This window comes from Lissotriton vulgaris, chromosome 12 (genome assembly GCF_964263255.1).
Source record: "Lissotriton vulgaris chromosome 12, aLisVul1.2, whole genome shotgun sequence".
In the NCBI taxonomy this organism is placed as follows: domain Eukaryota; kingdom Metazoa; phylum Chordata; class Amphibia; order Caudata; family Salamandridae; genus Lissotriton; species Lissotriton vulgaris.
Window position 1 is genome coordinate 327,887,513 of NC_141700.1, and position 23,300 is coordinate 327,910,812.

The window sequence follows — 23,300 nt, forward strand, 5'->3', positions numbered from 1 at the left end:
TAGGGAGAGTGAAAGGGTCCCTTGGTTTGTACCTTTCAGTAGTGCACGTCTGGATCGAATGAGCTCTGAAAAAGAAGACGACGACGTATAACAAGAAGCTGTACCATCACATTTGCGATTGAATACAACAAATTCAGAGACTTTGTTTCGAGAGCAAGCGGTACCTGATAAGACTCGGTACAACGTAAGACCTAGATCGATTAAGAACAATTGTACTTTTTCTTTTTCTTTTTCTGGTTATATTTTTGAGAGACATTTTCTTTTCACTATCCATCAAGTTGCAGGGTCACGGTAGGAGTCTTAGGCTGGGACCTGAGTAGTGACAGTAGGTCTGCAGGACTTGCAGTGTCATAGGACGGCTAATAATCACAACTAAGTGATCAAGGACGATTACAGTGAGCAACGCTTTAGAGAATGGATATTAAAGTGGAAAAGAATGATAAAAAAGCAAGAAATGAAACGTAAATATAAGAAATTATTGTTTAGTCCATGTGGCACAACCTTATGTATTTTAATATATTCATATATTTTATTGGCTTGTGTGAGTTGGGTTGTTCACACTATGCAGCAAGCACCTGTTCCAACTTCTGTTTCCTTGTCTTTTCCTACTACTGCCTCCCCGCATCAGTTCCATACACTCCCAGAACACGAGCAAATTAGGAGAACAGAATACTTCAACAATTCATTTATCCAGTTGTTACATCAGCATCAACTGGTAGTCAATAATACTGACTGTTGGGTTTGTGGGCTCATGCCCCATAACACAGAGAGAGGGATGCCATATTTAGTCCTTCTGTGTTCCTACGAAGGTTCCGCTTGGGCCTATTTGGCCATGTTTTCTAATGTATATCAGAACCAACTTCGATATCCTCCTGGTGGTCCATATGGTGGTGGAGCAGATTTTAGTTATAGTTCTTTGGTAAAGAGAATAGTGGCCATGGCTAGAATTGCCGAAATTGGTAAGATCCCTGTTGATGAGAAACGAGCATATGATGGTTGGAACGTGACTCGTTATGTTACTAGCCTCACAGATAAGGCTAGACAAAGGAGATCCCCACCAATTTAGACCGTACCTCATCGAGGTAATTTATGTCTGCAGATAAATGGCCAAAATATTAAAAACCAACAGGAAAAGAGTGTTTGTTCCCATACATGCATCTATTCACCCCGGATTTCTTCACCGTTAGTGCCATCTCAAGGCACATATTTTGTCTGTCACGACAGAGCCTACACGTGGCTTCCTACCTACTTTTCAGGAACTTGTTATGTGGCTTTTCTTCTCCCTCCGACATATACTGCTCCTTCAGGTCATCATAGAAAAAGACATGGCAGAGGGGTTATTGATTCTAAGGACACAGCAGGACAAGAAGGAGGTGACTCTATTAAAGGGTTACTTCCTTTCTGGGGCCCAATGGCCAATAGTAGAAACATTAGACAGTTAGTTTGTTTTGTTGAAGCGACCATAAATGTAACTTTTGGAGCCTTGAGTAATCTAACAGCGGAACTTCAGGCGGACCGCCTTATGACTTTGCAGAACAGCATGGTTTTAGACATTGTCCTTGCAGATCGTGGAGGAGTCTGTGAACTGATCAGGTCTAGTTGCTGCATTTATATTCCTGATAATGCCCCTACAGTATACCAAGCCATCTCTAAATTACATGTAATTTCCGAGTCTATACACCAGGACACAGGAGATTGGTCTGTGATAGGATGGTTTTGGGGACTACTGTCCACATGGGGATGGAAGGTATTAACCTTCCTTGGAATGGTTTTGGCCATCATTTTCTCTTGTTGTCTTTGTTTACAGTGTGGCCCTGCCATCTGCGGTCTTTGTGCCACCATGTATGTCACAATGCCTGTGTCACAGAAAACAGAGAACATTAAAATGATGTTGCAGCAACAGCTCGACGACCTCATGGCCATTGACATCAACTCAGATTAACTTGAGTCCTTTGTGTTTTGCCTGAGTAATGGCAAAAGGAGGGTCTGAGGTTCTTCGATTTCCGACTTTGTCCCGTATTCGGCCGCCATTTTGTGTCCCAACGCCATTTTGTGTTGCCCTCACTCAGGCAGCACGGCAAACGGAGTGTTTTTGCCTTTTCCAGCTGCTAGGTGTCTCTTCCGTTAAAAAGTAACCCCTGCCCTTGTTTACGAAACCGATGTCAGGGTCTGGCCGAGTTCACTAATCCATGTCTGGGTTGATTGATCCCCGTCTCGACTGACTATTTGGCTTCCCCTATTCTTTCCTTACTTTATCTTATCCAACTGGCCTTCGCTATTCTCTCCTTGTATTCTCTTGTTACATAACCATCCTTTGAGGCATACAAATACGTCCTGCCACCTGCAAATTGGATTGTAGGCACTAGCACTGATTAACTTGTGGGGAGGGGTGACACACAGGGTCTGAAAGAAGGGCGTATTTGGAACACCTGCTAGTTTGTTTTCCAACTTTTCCTATTGGCTAGCTTTGTATGTATTCGGAGTATATGTTGTAAATATGTGTGCTATAAAAGATTGTGCGCCACGGAATAAAGTGGCAGTCTCCTGAGAACCTACTCTGTACTTCTGGGACAACTGTGCTTAGCTGCAGCTAATAAACCTGGTTTTCTACGCCTAACAGAGTGTCTCGTGTCTCTGTCCGACAAGGCAGGTGAACTCGGGGATTTAAGGCGTACCCTGCGCCGCCAGGCCCATAAGGCCCGGTTCTCCAACAAACAGTAGTGAGTAACACATACAACACAAGGAACTCCCATGGTTGGGTCAAGAGGAGGACTGACGTAGGCAATATTATACCTTCCAGAGGAGCGTACTCCGGATTTGGGTCATTTGGAATAGTCTCTTTCTGCCAGCTTTGGCGCAGTTGCGCCTATTTGAGACATTGAGAGTTTGTCATCGCATACTCCTGTTTAGGCTTTGCCCATGTTGTGAGCGCGCCATTTTCTACAACATCCCCTAAAGTGGAGATCCCCAGGAGATCCCATGTCCCAAATCCTCTGAGGTTTCCCAGATCCTTAAACCATGCTCCCTCCCAAAGCTGTGTGCTCCTTGTGACCCGAGCCATCCAACCCATAGTTTTAGTCTCCCTTGCCCATGCCGACAGAGTCACTCGAGTTGCGGGTAGCAGTCGGGAGCTCCTCTTTCCTCCATAGAGATATTGTAAGTGTGTGTGTGGCCGCATCTCCGCCCTTTCAAGGCAATAGGTGGGGTGGAGTCTACTCCTATTATTCATTAATGGGAATTAGGTGCAAGGTCCAATAGTAGGCTTCCATATCTGTGAGCGCAATCCCCCCGTTATATTGATTACGCTGTAGTGTCTTGAGTAGTTTTCTAGGTTGTCCCCCCTGCCATAATATGATGCGGGTTTTCCTAGCAATTTCAGTAAAGGTACCTGTAGGGAGTGGATGATAGGAATTTTGAAGAATATAGAGCAGTTGGGGTAGCGTAATCATTTTAAAGAGGGCTGCCCACCCAAGCAAAGTGAGAAGTAAATCTCTCCATCTTTCAATGTCTGACCTGAAGTTAGTCATGACAATCTCTAGGTTCTCCTTCCCGCCCTTTTCGGGATGGGGCATGACAAAGATACCCAAGTACTGAAAATCTTGCTGGGCCACTCGTAATTCCCCGGGCAGGGGCCAATCCATGTGGGAGTCATCCGGGGTGTAGAACGTCGACTTATTCCAGTTGATTTGCAGCCCGAATATTGGCCATATTCTACTATGGTTCCGAACAAGGCTTGCAAAGTCATGGACAGGTGAGAAATGTAAAGTAAAATGTCATCAGCATACAGAGAAATGTTTTCCTCTTCGGTGTCTGTGGGAGTGCAGCAGAATGCCCTAATGGAGGGATGTGCACTAATTGTGCAGGCCAAGTACTCAGGGTCAGTGCAAAAAGTAAGGATGAGAGGGGGCAACCCTGTCTTATTCCCTTCTCAATTGGGAAGGGCGCCTAGCCCGTACCGGTAACGCGCACTGTGGCCACTGGTTGTTTATAAAGAAGTGTCACTCAACTTCGAAATTTCAGTCCAAACCCAAACTTAGTCAAGGCAGCATCTAGAAACATACAGTCTACAGCATTGAACGCCTTTTCGGCATCAAGCGACAAGAACGTCTGGGAACTAACTTGGGACCTCGCCTTCTTAAGCCAATTGTGAGTTCGCTGAAGATTAAGACGAGTGGATCGACCTGGCATAAATCCTGGCTGATCTTCATAGACCAGAGCCGTAAAAACCCCAAGGAGTCGAGTCTCCAACACAGTGGCCAATATTTTAACTTCCGAGTTAAGGAGCGAAATAGGCCTATATAAGCCGCAATGATTGCGGGGCTTACCCTCTTTATAAATAACAACAATTGTGGCCATGGCTGGACTGGTGATGCCGGGCACCGGGCAATCCCCCGGTAGGCCGGAAGGATGGGTGGCCGGTTTTGTCACACGGGCGATTTTTAAGCAACATCAGCCCCACTTAAAAAATCAGAAGGCCACTGTCCTTGACAGTCTACTTCTCTGAACTCTGACCTCCGTGCAGGGAAAAGCTTATTTTCACTCACTGCACAAAGGTCAGATCGCACACACACAACTAAATTCAACAACAATGTACTGTTATTTAAATTTAGTAGTGTTTGTGCGGTGCGCGCTGTGTACACTTTTGGCGCATCCATGTAGGCAGTGCACTCACACCATCGAGGACTAGAATGCCCCCCCCACCGCCAATGACAGGGCATGTATAAGACGAACTTGGGGAGGGGGCATAGATTTGGGGAGGGTGCACAGATCATGGGCCAATGATCTATGCCCCCCTCTGACACTGCAGCAAAGTAGGCAGTTCCGCCCTATCTTAGTAGAGAAAGCCAGGAGGTGTGTTCAATGGGAATCCATACTGAGCAGCTCACCACAGCTGGCGTAATGGTAGAATGCAAGCATATGGATATATTGCAGGTTGTAAATATGACATAGCCTCCAGAGCACCACATTTGCATCACAGTTATAATGTTTGCACAGTCCTGATTCTTGCTTGTTGGAGGCGCAGCTCATGCCAGGGAAGTAAGTGCAACAGATGTGTGTGCTCTGAAGCCCATCCATGCCGGTGCAGCTGATTCACTTTTTAGGGTCCCTTCACCGACACCCTAGGCCCTGAGTCCAGGCGCTGCCTCCCTTTTAATGTTTAGGGCTCAGGAGGGGTCCTTGCAGGGCAGATACCAAATGTCAGAGGAAAACTAGAAAACCTAGAAAACTAGAAAACCTGTTCTGACCAGCCTCTCGTCCTGATTTAATCATGGGCCACAATACCTGTGTCATCTTTTCAAGCCGGGCATGTTCTCCTCGAGAAGCAGCAACGTCCTGAGCAGGCCTTCAAGTCCGCCCAAATGATTCACAGCACAGTATTAACTAAAGTAAGTAATAAAAAACGTTGTAATATTGTACTGTCATGATTGGGCAAAACTTTATAAATGTACAGAGGCGCGTGCTGGGCTGGCATCAGCATAAAGACCAATGGGCGAAATAGCAGGTAAAGGCGAGGTTGGTGTGATTCAAGAGTAAGGGGCAAGGAAAAGGGCAAAGAAAGAAAGTTCAGAGGGAGTGCAGAAGCGAGAAAAGTGGGGTAAGGGCGGTGGGTGGTGACTCGATAGAAGCATGAATTTGCCCAATAATTTTTAAAGGAACACTTATTGTTGTTGTAAATGGGCTCTCAAAAAATGAATATAAATGATTCGGAGAGAGGGCAGTGAAAAATATAAATCCTATTTAACGTAAAGATTAATAGAGAGGAAATATGAAACTAGATGAGAGATGCTAGGGGCAGTAAAGGGTAGGATTTGTGGTGGGAAACGTGCAAAGGATACGAAGAAATGGTTTTAGGAGCACGTTCAAATTAGTGTTGTTACAGCTACCACATGACATACCCAAAAAGACACACAGGTAAAAAAAAGAGACACTTAATGAGGACCAATAAACCACCCAATCCTTTGTGACAGATGCCCTGTACTTCAGGACTTCTGGCCTCTTCAGTTTGAAATAAATCTATCTAACTCGTGACCTGGCTGCACATCACCTTACGAATCAGGAAGTGATGAGTGACCCTGACCTTGCGCTTTTTACTCGTTGGTTCAGGGACAAGCAAAGAGTCATCTGATGAGGCTTGTCAGGCAGGGCTTTAAGTGGGATGAAAAAACGGGTCTCTCAAAGGGGCGTGACTGATGTATTTAATTGTGTGGTTTAAAAACATGAAATCTAAACATCTGTGCTTTGCATAGTGTGCTGCCAAACTGGTATTATGCTGGTTCTGTCATTGTATCCAGATATATAGTGCAACAAGTTACATTATACCTACAACAAGCTATTGGCTTTGTCAAATGAAAAATAATTTCTTTGGCCTTTCTTTTTCCAAATTTTTCTTGGGGGGAAACCCCCCCCAACTCCCTTAGCAGTGGTCTGCTCGCTCGGTGTGCTTTCTCATTACGCACCTTATGGGGACTGGTCTGCCAAAATTTGCCAGGGCTGCTTTCAGTTAGTGGCCATCGTGAGATCTGGTGGCAAAATACCTTCTTTATGGGAATCAACCAAAAGCCTAAGCAGATCTGGGCACAGGAGGTTAGTGTTCCTCTTGTAGAAGTCTGTTGGCAGGCCGTTGGTGCCAAGGCTCTTTCCAGAGCGAAGTTTCGCCACTGCGTCTTGGATTTCTGCCAAAGACAGGTCCCCCTCCAGGTCCCGAGCGTCATCCTCTCCTAAGACTGGGGTGGGAATTGTCGCCAGGTAATCTCGTCGAAGGACTTAGACTTAGACGTACGGGCTTTGTACAGGTCTCTGTAGTGTTCAGCGAATGCATTCGCTAATCCCTCATCTGTGGATTGGGTGATCCCCCGGAGATCAACCACCCATCTGTCCTGTACCTCCCATCTGCTAATCCAGGCCAGGATTTTACTTGCCTTGTCTCCCACTTCTTAGAGTCGGTGAACGTCGCCAGTTATTGCTTTTTAGCGCTATCCGTGGCCATTTCCTTGTATTCAGTCCTAAGGGCACTCAGCCTATGCGTGGATTCTGGGTCACTCCCCTGGGCGACTCTAACTTCAAGTTCCACTGTCTTCTGTTCTAGCGCCACCATATTTCTGTCTCTTTTTTTTCTTCCCTTTCTTGTATTCCTCCCAGATCGTCACCCCAGAGGGGACCGAGTCCTTATTCTCCTTAAAATACACGTCATTGTCTGCCCTTATCCTTTTCACTATTTTGGTATTGCAAAGGTCCCATGGACTCAGTCTCCAATTGCGGGCGCTATCTCGTGTCCTTTACCCATTTCAACCAAGAGTGGAGAGTGTTCAGGGGAACCTCGAGCCGCATATTCTGCTCGCATCACAGTGTGAAGTTATCCATTGGGAACAAAGATATAGTCCAGTCTGGAGTGGGAGTTGTGTGCCCCAGGGTAGAATGAGAATTGTTTAGTCTGGGGGTGTCACTCTCTCCATACATCTATCAGGCCCATTGTCAGAGTGAACCATTTCAGAGGGAAGACCAGTGCGGACCTTTCCCCTCTAGTACTGCAGTCAAGCACTGGGTCCATGGCATCATTAAAATCCTCACCCACAATGTGTAATGCTGAGGGCCTCTCGGTCAGTATGTCTATAATCTTGGTCATGGTGGGTGCTTGTAGCCTGTGTGGCGCCTAGGCACAGATCAATATGGTATTGATCCTCCCCCAAAGCCCAGAAACAGCAACATATCTGCCCAAGGGATCCTGCCATATATGCGTGACTTGGAAAGGGAGGGTCTTCTTAATAAAAATAGCTTCTCCCCGTGCCCCAGACAAGAAACCTGAGTGAGCCAGGACCTTGTAGGCCCGCGACGTCTGGTTGGAGTATCTTAATGAGTTGCATCACCAGTCCTCTTTTGATCTTGTCCCCCAACCCGTTAACGTTCCAGGTCAGGACTGTTAAATTAGGTCTTTGAGTCATCTGTCAGCAGGCGGTAATCTTGTGAAACATGGGGCACTAGGGGGAGAGAAAAGTAAAACCCCACCAGCACCGGCCAATGTAAGGGAATGTCTCATTGCAGGGCTTCGAGGTCAGCCTCCCCCATAAAGTGGCGTTGTGACAAGGATGCCATATAGCTGTCGCCTACTCCTTCTCCGCCGGTCACTCCGGCCCACTCTCCAGCATTGAGGGTTTCACCAGTGCCCAGGGATTCTCCAGCACCCAGGGAGTCTTCCCCTGCGGCTTCCCTATACAGACTACAATGTCTTCAGCACCGTAGCCTCAACCCTTGTAAGGCCTCAGATGGAGCCAGACCAGGGAGCTTCGGATCCTTATCCTCCTTTTCCAGGACAAGGATCGGATCCGTTGCATTTCCTAAATGCAATGTTTGGCATGTTTGCCAATGCATCTTACCCTACTGGTGTGCCATCTGGCCCCGTGGGTCCAATTGCCTTTAATTTGGTCATCCCTCAGCAGTATGCCTAGGCACCTTTCGTGCCTTTCTTGTCGACGGATCCGCCATGGCATTTTCCGGTACATAGGTTTTCGAGTCAGATACCTCAATCTCCGGCGTCATCTGGTGTTGGGCCGACGTCTTCCTGGATTTGAGAGGTGCTATTGTCTACTTTGGAAGGTTCTCCTTTGACGCCGGCGCCATTGTAACCAGCGCTGTGGCTGGCACCGTGGATGCCAATCTCGAAGCAGCATTCCAGGAGGAAAGCGCAAAGACTGCTGGAAGAAGAGGAGTACCAGCAAGAACATAAGGAAGGGGAGATTTGCGACTCTGTGGATGACGTCAAGTGCTTATGGGAGGCAAGTGGCCTGGATACTTCCCCTGAGTGGGAGCTTTCTTCTCCGAAGGCCTTGCCTTCACAAGATGTTGCCACTCAGTCATCAGGAAAGCGCCTGACCTGTTGGACCTTCAGTTGCAATCAGCTGAGGTGAAGTCAAATATCTTGACTGAAGTGTTCCATTCTCCTTCCTCTTCTGTTAAGCCTCTGCTGCCTTTCAACAAGGCGTTGACTGAGCCGTTTATGGAAGTGTGGCAGAAGCCCTTGTCTGCCCTGCAGTTCTTAGGTCAGTGGCAAGACAGTATAAGCCTGCTCTTGGTGATCCAGCTTTTCTTTCTTCCCATCCTTCGCCAGAAAGCTTGGTGGTTCAGGCTTCTAATTCCAAGCAGTCAAATGGATCCTTCCCCACGACCCCGGGGGCTAGAGCATCAAAAAAACTAGAGCAATCTGCCAAAAAAGTGTTCACCTCAGCAAGTATGGCTCTGAAGTCAACGAATGCCACATGCTTACTAGGAAGGTACATTCATGCTCTAATGGATTCCGTCAAGCAAGTAGCTCCTTAGTTGCCTGAAGATGACCATGTTCATTTTTTGGAAGTGCTATCAGACACACAAATAGAGACCCATCAGGTCATTCAGTCGGGTCTGGACACGGCAGACTCAGTCACCAGGGTGATGGGCTCCTCGTGCCTACCAGGAAGCATGCCTGGCTTAGGTCTTCAGGTTTCTCACTAGATGTACAGGCTACTTTGCTCGAGTTACCCTTCGATGTGTCTAGATTGTTTGGAACAAAGGTGGATTCTGTGCTGCAGTGCTTCCAGTACAGTAGGGATACTGCAAGATCCTTGGGCATGCAGTCCCAGCGCAGGGGCTATGGATACAAAGGTATTGAGGCTTTGGAAATGTGCTTCCTTTCGAGGCCGTCAGCAGCAACACCAGCAGCAGAACTCTCTGTACAAGTCGTACAGAGGGAAAGATAGAGACCGTCTGCTGGGATCCTTTCATCAACAGTCTTCCTCCTTCTCCTCCTCCCCTGTCCCCACCACCGGTAACACGGGAAAGCAGCTCTAGATCCCACATCTTGGACCATGCTGGTCCTGTAGGGGGCTAGGTGTCCCATTTTCTACAAGATTGGAAATAGGTTACTTCGGACCGTTGGGTTTTGAATCTTGTGGAAAAGGGTACGCCTAGCTTTTCAAGAGGTTCCACCTCCTTACTCTCCTCCCCAGGGCTGGTGTTTATAGGATAATTTGCTGCTTTTGCAGCATGAGGTTCTTGCCTTTCTGCTTAAAGGTACGATAAAGGTGGTTCTGGAGCAGGAAAGGGTTCAGGGATGCTACTCCTTTTATTTTCTGATTCCCAAGAAGGACAGCCGTTGAGACAGATCCTGGACCTCGGAGTTTTGAATTTTTACCTCAGGAAGGAAAAGTTTAAGAAGTTGACCCTAGCTCAGGTTCCTTTGGCCCTGCAGCAGGAACACTGGATGGTGCTGATCGACTTGCAGGATGCGTATTTCCACATCCCTATTCTGAAGTCTCATCGGAAGTATCTTCGGTTTACGGTAGGATCTCAACACTACCAGTTTGCAGTTTGTCTGTTTGGTCTCACTTCTGCACCACAGGTCTTCACAAAGGTGATGGCAGTGGTGGCAGCTCATCTCAGAAGGTCAGGGATTTCGGTTTTCCCCTATCTGGACGACTTGCTGCTCAAAGCAAGGTCGCCAGAGATGGTTCTGCGTCACTTGCAAGCAACAACACTGAGGGCATAAGGAGTTCCTGTGTTGGTCAAATAGAGTTTATCGATATATGTGCCCAAATCTCACCTGGTGCCCTCTCAGTGGAGCCTGTTTATAGGGGCTGCATTGGACACTACTGTGTGTCGAGCTTTTCCTCCACCGCAGAGGATTCTCAACATTCAGGAGATGATTCCTTTGTTTTACGATGGAGCTGTTGTAACAGTCCTGAAGGTCCTATGCCTGCTCTGTCTGTTTGCTTCCTGCATACTGTTGGTCAACCATGCATCCTAACACATGAGGGCACCCCAGTGGTGTCCAGTGATATCAGCACAATGGAGATCTCGGAGAGACGGTCAGAATCTCCAGGGACACTGCAGCCAAGCTGTCTCAGTGGGTTGTGCTGGGTAACCTGTCTCAGCGAAAGCCTTTTCAACCTCCTCCACCGGTGAACACAGTAATCAGGGATGCCTCCACTCTAGGGTGGGGTGCTTATCTGGGGGATCTGGAGATCAAGGGCCTTTGGACTCCGAAGAAAAGGTTGCTTCACATCAACCTTCTGGAATTGAGGGCAATATGTTTGGCTCTCAAGGCTGTTCTTCCTTCCCTTCATGGTCAGTCGATTCAAGTCCTGACGGACAACACTACCGCGATGTGGTACATAAACAAACAGGGAGGGGTAGGGTTGTATCGTCTCTGCAGAGAGGCTCTGTGACTCTAGTCCTGGGCTCAGGGCTATCAGATTTGTGTGTTTGCAAATCATCTGGCCATTGCACTAGATGTGCGTGTGGACAGTCTCAGTCGGCAATACTCGGCCGATCACGAGTGGCGGCTTCATCCGGAGGTGGTCCATCAAATCTTCCGGATGTGGGAGTATCCTCGGTTGGACCTGTTTGCCACTCACGAGAATGCACACTGCCTGCCATTCTGCAGTCTTCAGTATCCAATGCAGGGAGCATTGGGGGCGCATTTCCATTGGATTGGAGCTCGCAACTCCTTTACGCATTTCCTCCCATAACCTTGATTCCTTGAGTTCCTAGGAAGATTCGCCAAGACCGGGCCCAAGTCATAATGATCCCTCTGGATTGGCCAAGAAGGCTGTGGTACACAGATCTTCTTCACCTCTCTTGCACCCTCTTCTCGGTGTCCCTCTCAGGGCTGACCTCCTCTCACCGTCGTAGGGGCAGGTTCTACACCCCCACCTCCAGAGCTTGCACCTTCATGCCTGGAGATTGAACGGGGCAACCTGAGTTCTTTCTCTCTGTTAGGTTTGAAATTTCCATTCCTGCAATGCACTTGTTTCATGCTAGCAGTGTGTGGTTAAATTGATGGCATTTATATTCACGTCATGCAACCCACTGAGTTATCCACTTAATGTGCAGGCTTCAGTTAGCGAGAGTGACTCCATTTTACATTTTGTAATCCATATTAGACTGCTTAGACTGTGCCTAAACTAGGCCTCATTACTCATATTGCTTGCCTCAGCAGAACACTGTATTTCGTTATTATTTTCTCTTCTGTTCAAGGCTGTTTCTCGACTTACTAATGAATAGGCCATTCTGCCCTCGCATACCTATCCGAGTGTGTAGTTCTGCTCCCATGTTAAGATACGCTGAGCCCCAGCACGGCAACCTTACGTTGCCGATAATATGTACTCGTCTGGCAGGTGGTAGCACATCCCTCTGTGCCCTCTTGTTCATGTTCGGCCCAGGTTGGTAACTTTCCACTGTGGGCGTGGTTGGAGGCTGTTGGGAAGATTCATTATATGTTGTAGTCCATTGGGGGGTTAATCCCTCGGCAGACATCTTAGGGTGCAGGTCAGGATGGACTCCTCTGCAGAGTATTGCTAATAAAATGTATGTTTGTATTCTCTATTGTCTGACCGACTCTTCATTCTTGGAAAGGCATAGCAGGTGGTTGTAAGTAACCCAGTTGACCCCTAAAGGCCACTTCCTTAATCTCTCCGACCGGATGTGGTGGATGTTATTTTATCATCCAGGAGACACTCCACCAAATCTGTTTATTTCTCTAGGTAGTCCAAGTTTGTGAAATGGTGTGGTGAGAGGTCCATTGATCCTTTGAAGGCCCATTTATCTGATGTACTCGGCTTTTCACTTTCCTTGGCTCAGCAAGGTTGTGCTGTGGCTTACTTGTCGGCCTTGTTGGCTTTCCTCTCTTTGCCGGACCATCTGTCTTTATTTAAGTCCCCCATTGTTTATGAGGTTCATTAAGGGCCTCACCAATAGGTTTTCCTCTACTCCTTTCATTATAGCTCAGTGGGATTTGAATTTAGTAATTACTTTCCTGATGGGATCTCCTTTTGAGCCTCTTCATAGTTGCCCGATGAGTCTTCTTTTTATCAGGAAGGTTTTTCTGATCGCTATTACCTCAGCCAGGAGGGTAAGTGATCTTCAGGCTATTAGTTCTAAACCTCAGTTTTTAACCATTCATGCATACAATATGGTTCTCAGGACCAGGGCTGCTTTCCTGCTTAGGTGGTCACTCCATTTCGTATAGGGCAGTCTATTACCTTACCTACCTTCTTTCCTCCCCCTCACCCTTCCAACTAGGAGACACTTCATCGCCTAGATCCTAGGAGGGCTGTCAGATTCTACCTGAACAGAACCAGGGACCTAAGACTGGATGACCACCTGTTTGTGGGCTATGTTGGAATGATGAAGGGCAAAGCTGTTCACAAATGAACACTTTCCAGGTGGATCATTTTGTGCATCAAGATCTGCTACGCCTTGGCCAAGAAGGAGCCGCCTGAAGGTATTAGAGCTCATTCCACCAGAGCTAAGTCACCTTCTTCTGCTTAGGCTAGAGGTGTTCCTGTTGTAGACACCTGCAGGATGGCAACTTGTCCTCCCTCCACTCCTTTGTGAAGCATTACTGCTTGGAATCAGAGGTTAGGAAGGACAGCCATTTTGCACGCTCTGTGCTGCAACAATTTTTGGTATAGGCAGGTGGACACCCTCCTCCGAGAGAGAAAACAGCTTGCGGGTTCAATTCAATAGGTGAGGAATTCACAGACAGATATATCCATCAGAAGACCAAGTTAGTTACTTACCATTGGTAACGCTTTTGCTGGTGGATACAGTATCTGCATGTGGATTCCTCACTGACCCACCCGCTCCCCCTTTGTCCACCTGCTTATACCGAGAAACCTCTGACTGTTTGATATTGTTATTTTTATATGATATTTATATACCATACAGTTTATTTCTAGGAAATGCTTTAATGTTTTGCTTTTCCTTTTTATGTATATATACTGAATGTATTTGTATATATTTTGTATAGTGTGTATACATGTATTATGTTGTTGGTTCACCCGTTCAGCTCGAGGGCATGGACAAAATGGATGGAACTGACGTCAGCATGCTGACGAGGTCTTCTTATGACTCAGGTGACGCCTTATGGAGTCAAGAGTGAAGCTGTGCTATTGGGACTTCCTCAGCGACATGGGACAGCTAAGAAAAGAATTTCCGTGGAATACTGTTGCAGGGGTTATTCAAAAGGGGACAAATCAAAAGGTGAGGAATCCATGAGCAGATACTGTATCCACCAGAAAAAGAGTTACCAAAGGTAAGTAACTGGTTTATCAGGTCGTCAGAGTACATCATTTTGTCTCCAAATCTCTGTCTTTAGATTGTATGTTTCCCCAAGAGTCTGTCCTGAGCCCAACACTTTCAACATGTATATGTCTCCACTGGCCAAGCTGTTTTGCAATCCTGGTATCGATGTGCTATTGTATGAAGGTGACAGACAGTTGATTGTGTCTCTTGTTGAGGGGGATTCATGCCCCAAGTACAAAAACAAATTCCAAGATTGTTTAATCTCTGTTGTGATCTAGATAAAAAAAAATCAACTAAACCTAAACTCCGATAAGACTTAGGTATTGATTCTGGGAAACAATCATCGAGCATGGAACAACCAGGGGTGGTCACAGGAACTTGGTCCCCACAGAGTTATGTGACAACATTGCAGCCACATTTAAAACAAAAGTAATGAATATCTTTAACAACTTTCAGGACTCCACACATTCAACCCTTGGCACAACGCCAACACGCTGCTCCCTTTCTCACCTGTCTCCTCTGACATTGTAGCCAGATATATTCAATAATCCAAATCAGGTTCCCCTAGTGACCCCTGTCCACCAAAAATTCTTAAAGAAATTGCCGACCTGGTCAGTCCAGGTCTCACAGAAATGTTTAACTCCATGTTCAGTTCGGGTTCCTTTCCCTCCATCTGGAAAGATACCTCCATCCTACATCCAGCTTACATCGAGGACAACCACTTATTGGCCTCTCACCAGGCAGGCTTTCGTCCGGTCCATTCAACTGAATCTGTGGTCCTTTCTGTCTTGGATGAGCTGAAGAGCAAGGCAGATTCCAACTCTCCCCAAGCCTTGGTGCTTCTTGATCTGTCCGCTGCTTTTGACACGGTTGACCACTCCATTCTTCTCGACCGTGTCAGAGCAGCGAGGATCCGAGGGACCGCTCTTACTTGGCTCGACTCTTTTTTTTCAAGGCCGGACGCAGGCGGTTCAGCTCTCGGGTTTTACTGCCCCAACCCATCTGGTGCCCTGTGGGGTCCCTCAAGGATCTTCCCTTTCCCCTCTTCTTTTCAATCTTTACATTCACCCCCTCATTGTTTCTTTGCTTAATATGGATATCTCTGTATTTAATTATGCGGATGATCTCAAGCTTGCTTTTGATCTTTCTTCCTCTCCAGATTCCCTCCCTAAATTTCAAACTACACTTATTTTCATTTCTGATTGGATGAATCAAAATCATCTTAAACTTAATCCGCACAAAACGGAGCTGGTCCTGACCGGCAGTCCTCCTAGTCCTTGAACCCCTGCCTTTTGGCCTTCCATCCTGGGTTACCCCCCGGTACCTTCCGTTTCAGTTAAAACCTTAGGAATCAAATTCAGTCAGGACCTCTCCATGCGCCCTCAGATTAGTTCTGTTGTCTCATCTTGCTTTCTGTCCCTCAGAATTATTCGCAAGATTTCCTGTTTTTTTTCCTTTGATCCCCTTAAAGTTATTGTCCTGGCAATGATTCTGTCCCGTTTGGACTACAGGAACTGCCTGTACATGGGCATTCCTGCCTACGAACTGTGGCACCTTCAGTCCATCCAGAATCAGGCCGCTCGCCTTATTCACCGCCTTCTTAAGATCCACCACATCACCCCTCTACTCAAGTCCCTACACTGGCTCCCCATCTCGCAGAGAACCCTCTTCAAGATGGTTTGCATGGTCTTTTAAGCCCGCGCCAGCACGGCCCCAGCTTACATAAACTCCATGATTACCCCTTATCTTCCCTGTCGCAACCTCCGTTTCTCCACCCAGGCGCTCCTTAGTGTCCCCCCCTTTCGTAAGTCCAGAATGGGCGGCACTAGGTTTTCCATCCTTGCCCCCCGCTTCTGGAATAGCCTTCCCCTGACCATCAGGCCCATCACCAGCTACCAGAACTTTCGTAAAGCACTCAAAACCCACCTGTTTGCCCAAGCTTTTCCCTCACAGTAATTGTCTCCCTTGTCATTCCCTCAGCGCCAGGAAACCGCTGGGTAACAGAGCGCTTTACAAATCCTTTCAACTTTCAACTTTCTATCCTACCGTTACTGAAAAAACCTTCTTTGGAGCCTGCGGACCCTACTAATTATCGGCCCATTGCTCGACTACCACTACCGGCCAAAATAATTGACAAAATTATGAACTCTCAATTGACCCAATTTATTAATGAGAATGACTCACTGCACTCCTCTCAGTTTGGCTTTCGCCGCGAGCATAGCACTGAGACAGCTCTGATCAAAGCTACAGAAAAGATTAGGGTGGTGACAGATCGGGGTGGCACAGCCGTGCTAATACTCCTCGATCTGTCAGCCGCCTTTAATACGGTTGACCATTCTCTCTTGCATGAGCGGATCAAGAGAATAGGGATCGGGGGTGCAGCACTGGCTTTGCTATCCTCCTTCCTTAAAGATAGAAGACTCACGGTCGAGATTGACCTATTCCACTCAGACTCATATACCCTTCCCTGTGGAGTGCCCCAGGGAACTTCTTTAAGCCCTTCACTCTTTAACGTTTATGTCTCTGAGTTGGCCCCATTAATTCAGAGCTTTGGCTTCTGCCTCACATCCTATGCCGACGACACTCAGATTGTCGTAACAGTACATAAAAATGAGACACCTCCCACTGCATAATTTCAAAACTGCATGCGCACCATCAACCATTGGATGAACACCCATTGCCTCAAATTAAACTCTGATAAAACAGAGATATTGATCTTTGGCAACTTACTACCGAGCTGGAGCAACCTTTGGTGGCCAGTGGAGATGGTCGAACCCCCAAAACCGGAGGCGAAAGCCAAGAACCTGGCGGTGTGGCTGGATCATAAACTCTCTCTTATTCAACACACCAATGCTACTGTGTCAGCCAGTCATTTTCTCATCAAAAAAGATTAGGAAGATTCTTCCATACATCCCGGCAGGATCTAGAAAAACGGTAGTTACAGCCCTAATCCAGTCTAAACTGGATTATTGCAACAGATTATTGGGAAATGTACAAAAAAAATGCCTAAAAAAACTCCAAAATGTTCAGAACTCAGCGGCACGACTTCTACTCAATATCCCTAGAAACAATTCAGTCAACGTTGAAATTCGAAAGCTGCATTGGCTCTCAGTGGAGCAACGCATCAAATTCAAGGCACTGACTTTAGCCTACAAAGCCCTGAACAAAAAGGGCCAATCTTTCTTCAGAGCCTGTTTTCCTGGTACGAACCCCCCCAGACACCTTGGTTCCTCCAGAACAAAACTTCTGCTAGTTCCAAAAATCTGCACTGTGCAATGGGGCGGGCACAGCTTCCATTTCTATACCTCCAAGATCTGGAACTCTCTTCCTTTTGAGCTTAGAAATGCCCGACTTTTATCACCTTTTGGAAGGGCCTGCAGACCTGGCTATTCCAGAACCAGCCACCAGTGCAGACCCCCTCGCCGTCCATAGCGCCAAGACACCCACGGGTATACGCGCGCTCTATAAATCAGAATAACATAACATAACATAACATGCCTGAGGAAGTGGAAAGAAACATATGTGTGAGTTTAATTCACAACTTTCTCTTAAAAACAGATTCATGCAATTACATCAGCTTGTTTTGACCTCTTGAAAATGCTTCAGAAAATATTTATTTTCTTACCCTTTTCAGCCACGACAGTTGTGATTCATGCATTAATCACTTCTAGCTGGATTACTCTATGCCTTGTACTAGGGTGTTTCAGGGAAAGTAATGAGAATATTCCAGATGGCCTAATATTTGGCAACTGGACTACTCCTAGGTTTTCCCAAACACATCTCAATCTCAGCTAAGTCAATAAAGCTACACTGGCTGTAGCATATTTAGGTAGCTTTTACGCAGCACAACATAGCAAGCCACCTTGCCCCCTTTAATATAATACAATACATTTCTGTTCTCTTCTTCCTGCACAAAAACAATTCCCTGAGGCATTTTACGTGTGCTGCACAATGCAGCACACATAGAAAGAGGAAGTAACAAGGAGAACTAAAGACATTTCTCCTTGTTACGCCTAGCCTGGGGAGGCATAATATTTTGACGCATTCCCACTGATGGTAAATCTGGGAATGCGCCAAAATCAATGGGTGGATGTGTGGGAACACCCTCACTCTACCAATGGAACGCCTGCCTGGGGCAGAGTAATACCATTTTTTTCTGATTTGCGCTACTTTTGGAAGGTGGCTGTGTGTGGCTTGATAAATTAAACCTATTACCAAAAAGGTACAAATTAGAAACCTTGATGGATGTTCACCAAGCCTTTTATCATGCTGGCCCCTCCTGCCAGCAGAACATGTTTAAGCCCACACGCCTCCGAGACAGCTGATGTCTGGGAATTATTTTTCCTTACTTCCACCCAAATTCCACAAGGTTACAATAGGAAGAAGCTCTGCAGCAGTCAAAGCCAGATTATGGAGCAAACTTTGTCTACAGCTTCGGAAAACATCCGACTGCATCTGATTCTTTAAAGACCTCAAGACATGGGGCCTCATTTATGAGGATTTCACGTAGGGCAGGCTCTCTTGCCTGCAGAACCCTACCTGGACATCTCGACACACGCAGCCTCTGCCCCTGGGTCCAGGAACGCTGTAGGTCTCGCCGCCATCACCAACTCGGCGGCTGGAGACTACAGCTCCCAGCGGGCTTTGCGTGCACTTCCGGTTCCCGCAGCCAGCGCGCCCGGAGGCGCTACAAAGGCGGGCCAGCCCCTCGGTGGAGCGGGAGGCTCTCTTGCCTGCAGAACCCTACCTGGACATCTCGACACACGCAGCCTCTGCCCCTGGGTCCAGGAACGCTGTAGGTCTCGCCGCATCACCAACTCGGCGGCTGGAGACTACAGCTCCCAGCGGGCTTTGCGTGCACTTCCGGTTCCCGCAGCCAGCGCGCCCGGAGGCGCTACAAAGGCGGGCCAGCCCCTCGGTGGAGCGGGAGGCTCTCTTGCCTGCAGAACCCTACCTGGACATCTCGACACACGCAGCCTCTGCCCCTGGGTCCAGGAACGCTGTAGGTCTCGCCGCCATCACCAACTCGGCGGCTGGAGACTACAGCTCCCAGCGGGCTGAGCGTGCACTTCCGGTTCCCGCAGCCAGCGCGCCCGGAGGCGCTACAAAGGCGGGCCAGCCCCTCCGCGTCGCGGACGCGCGCGGGCGGTGCCGGGCGGAGCCCGGGCAGAGGGCGGGCCGTCTAAGGCCGTCCAAGGACGACCAGGGACGGGACGGGCCACGTCCTTAACATCTTTAGCAATGGGTAAGCGCAAATTGGCAACACCAGCGGCTGATGAAGCTAAAGCGAAGGTGCCTAAGTATACTACAAGTATACTCACATACCTAACTACCAAGGTGGGGGAACTTTCATCGCAGATTGCTGAGTCCGAGCGTGAACTGGGCCTTGCTCCTAGTCCTGGGACTGTTGATACCTCGAACTCCTCCACCATAAATTGTATACCATTGGAGCCTCGGGTCATCATTGAGGCTTGTAGACCTACCTTGTCAATTCCTGCCACAGTTCTTCCATGCCCGGCCTTACCTGAAACCGTGATACCTAACTTCCCTATGAACCCCAGGGATGCAGGAAGGTCTGCCACAACTATGGCTGGTTCTACCCAGCCAACCCTTCTGACGGAGGAAGGCATTATGGCCTTATTGGAAAAACTGTTCACAGATAGACTTGAGACTGCTTTAATCCAGATTGCCTCAGATATTAATGAAACTCTGAAGGACTGTGTTAAGAACCTTATGGCAAAATGTGATCGTATCAATGATGTTCTTAATACTCGGGCCCCGGCATTTTCAATGCCTTTGGCTCCATGTCCCTCAGTTGTGCAGGTCACTGCCCCTAAAGTTTGTGACCCACCCATAACTAGACCAGTCAATATCCCTCTTTTACCTATTGTCAATCCTGTGCCACAAAAAGGGAAAGTAGATAATGGAATATATATCCCTACGACAGAGGTTGGCCATAGTGCAAGTTGCTCCACAAGGCCTAGAGGCCAGTGGGGGGCTCCTGAAAAAAGGGTACCTCCAATAAATTTACCTCCGGATGCAACACCCTTTGTCGCAATTTTGGTTAACGTGCCTAAACTTGAAGACGGGGCGGTAGAACAACATGAGTCCCTGCTTAGGCACGTTAAAAAATGGTGTAATGCCAACTGCACGGGAGAAAGTAACATCGCAGACAACATTGTAACAAGTAGACGGGTAAACTGGGTGGGTAGAAGTAAGAAAGAGGTATCTGGAGACTGTGTCATTGTAAATTTTAAATCAAAGAATGTCGCGAGTCGACTTTTCTGGGATGACTCCCCTCTGGATCCTGTAAGTAAAGGGGTTCGGGCGATGCCTCTTGGTTTCTTTTATCCCCGACCTTATAGGCCAGTTGTTAATGAGAACATCAAGTTACAGTCTATTGATAATACTTGGGCAGGGGACAATCTTATCTCACCCATGCCTACTAATGCATGGATGACTAAGCCAATCAAAGCTAATGGTGTAGTAAATGTTGTAAGGAGTACACCCTCCAACGATCTACCATTGTCAAATATGTTTTCGGCATTAGCTGATAGAATAGACATTGAATGACTAGAACCTGTACCTGAACAGAATAGCCTGACTTGCCAACTCCCAAGCAATACTGATGTGGCTCTACCTGTTGCCAGAGTCGAAACTGTTATTAACGACCCATTACAGTTAGGGGAAGGGCACATACGGTTAGTATCATGGAACATCGCGGGCCTACAGGCAAAACAAGATGATCCTATTTGGTTACAATCAGTGAAGAACCATGATATAATTGCATTACAAGAAACTTGGATGAAAGATAAAGGTTTCTGGGTAGAAGGATACATTTCCTTTTTGGTTGATGCCCTGAGCTCCACATCGGGTAGGGACAGAGGGGGTTTGCTATTCCTTGTTTCAGTTAAAATTGCTGGTAATGTTAGAGAAATCCCTAGTTCTTCTCACTATTTTCATCTGGTGGAAATCTGTTTGGCTGATAAGAATAAGATTGTATTAATAAACTGTTACAACTCCATGCAGGGGGGACCCCCAAATTTTGTTTTAGACGGTTTATCGGACTTTTTAACTAAATATATGTCAAAACAAACCACTTTTGTTCAGTGTATAATGATGGGTGATTTTAATGTTCATTTGTGTGAGTCCCATTGCCAGATTATTGATGAAAACGGTCCTGATTATACCTCACCGCCACACTTTGAACATAGCTCAAAGGGTGTGGCGATGGAAAACTTGCTCTCATCAAATGACCTATATGAACCAGGGTTCTCAGATACAATAAACCGCGTGGTCACGTATAACGCAAGGGGCAGTGAATCGATTATTGACTACTTTTTTATGTCCCCAGGGCTCCTTCGTTATGTATTGTTTTATAACGCGATTGTTAGTGGATTTAGTGACCACAACCCTGTGTTATTGGTTTTGGATGCTCTTTCTGGTTTGCATAAAGGAGTAGTAAGGGCTACCTCTATAAGGGACGTGAGGAGTAAAGACCAGGGCAGACGCCTTAAATGGTGTAAAGTCTGTCCAGAGGATTTTCATGGTCTTATTGTGCAAGATATGGGAGTCGAAATTGAGAAATGTAGGAATAGAGAGATGAGGGGAGGGGAAGTTGTGAGTGCCTTTGAAGCTATCTGTGCTAGAGTGGAAAAGGAGCTTAGAGTCAAACCAGGGAGGGGTTCTGTCCCAGTGAATAGATGGTTTGACCACTCTTGCTCACAGGCACACTCAGCCCTGCTGAAAGGACTTAAACAATCGCCTAGAGATAGGACTTTGGTGGCAGATCTAAGAAGACAATATGCTTTGGCAGTCAAACTTCGGAAAAAAGCCATCAAGGATGAAGCCTGGGACTCCTTGATGGACCCCATAACCCTTAAACATAGCTCCAAATTTTGGGCTATAATTAATAATCCGTTGTTCTCTCACACAAACAATTTGGATCTTGAAATTAACATATCTGAAGCTGACTGGATTAAGCATTTTTCTGATATATATGGTTCCAATGAAATTGCCGAGGTGTTTAAAGTACCTTACTCCCCATTTTCTCCCATTAATTTAGATTTTACCAAATCAGAAGTAGAGCTGGCAATTTTAGGCTCAGCTGCTAATAAAGCCCCGGGCCCGGATGGGGTTCCCCCGGACCTATATAAACTTAATTCGGAGATGTGGGCTGAGATTTTAGCTAATGTTTTTAATTGTGTGTATGAGGGGGGTTTTCCAAAAACATGGTCATGTGCCATTATAGTACCTATTTTTAAAAAGGGCCTAAGAAGCGACCCAAAGTGTTTTCGACCAATTTCGTTATTGGATTCTTCAATGAAGATTCTGGGCAAAGTCCTGCTTGCTAGAATTAACACCTGGTCCACAGATAATAATATTCTAGTAGATGCCCAATATGGGTTTCGTGCTGGGAGAGGGACTGAGGACCAATGTTTAAATCTTCATTTGTTAATTTCGAAATACACAACTGTTAAAAAAGGGTCAATTTTTGTTGCTTTTATGGACCTGTCCACAGCTTTTGATTTGGTGAATAGAGCTCGGCTGTGGACCATGTTGTTAAAGCTGGGTCTTGATCCCCCCCTTGTATATTTTTTGGCAGAATTACACAAAGATCTGAAAGCTTCAATCAGAATGGACCAAGAAGGTAATCGCACCGCTTGGTTCAAATCCAGCAGGGGCGTGCGGCAGGGTTGCATTCTTGCTCCCATGCTCTTCACCTTGTATATAAATTCACTTGAGGAAACTCTTTTAACTGCTACCTTGGATACTCCGCGTGCAGGGGAAACTCGTATTCCGGTTCTCCTGTACGCGGATGATGCCGCTTTAATAGCTCGGACTCCCATAGGTTTACAAAAACTTTTAAATGCTTTTAATGATTTTATGTTATCATTAGACCTAGTGATAAACAACTCCAAATCACACGTCATGGCTTTTGGGGCTGGTAAAAACAACTCCAGACAGTTCTACTGCAACGGTGACGTGATCACTAATGTTAAAATTTTCACATACCTGGGTGTAATTTTTGACACCAAGGGGAGTTGGGCTCCGCAAATTGCAGCTAAAACCAAAGCGGTTAGAAGCTCAGCTAATGCTGTCCTAAGTTTTGCTAGGAGACTGGGTGGGAAGCCAACAGGTGCCTTACTTAACTTGTACAGGGCAAAATCATTGGCAATAGCCAGGTACGTCTCGGGACTGTGGGGCTATGTAAATAGTGAACCAGCTCAAAGGGAAGAAAATAA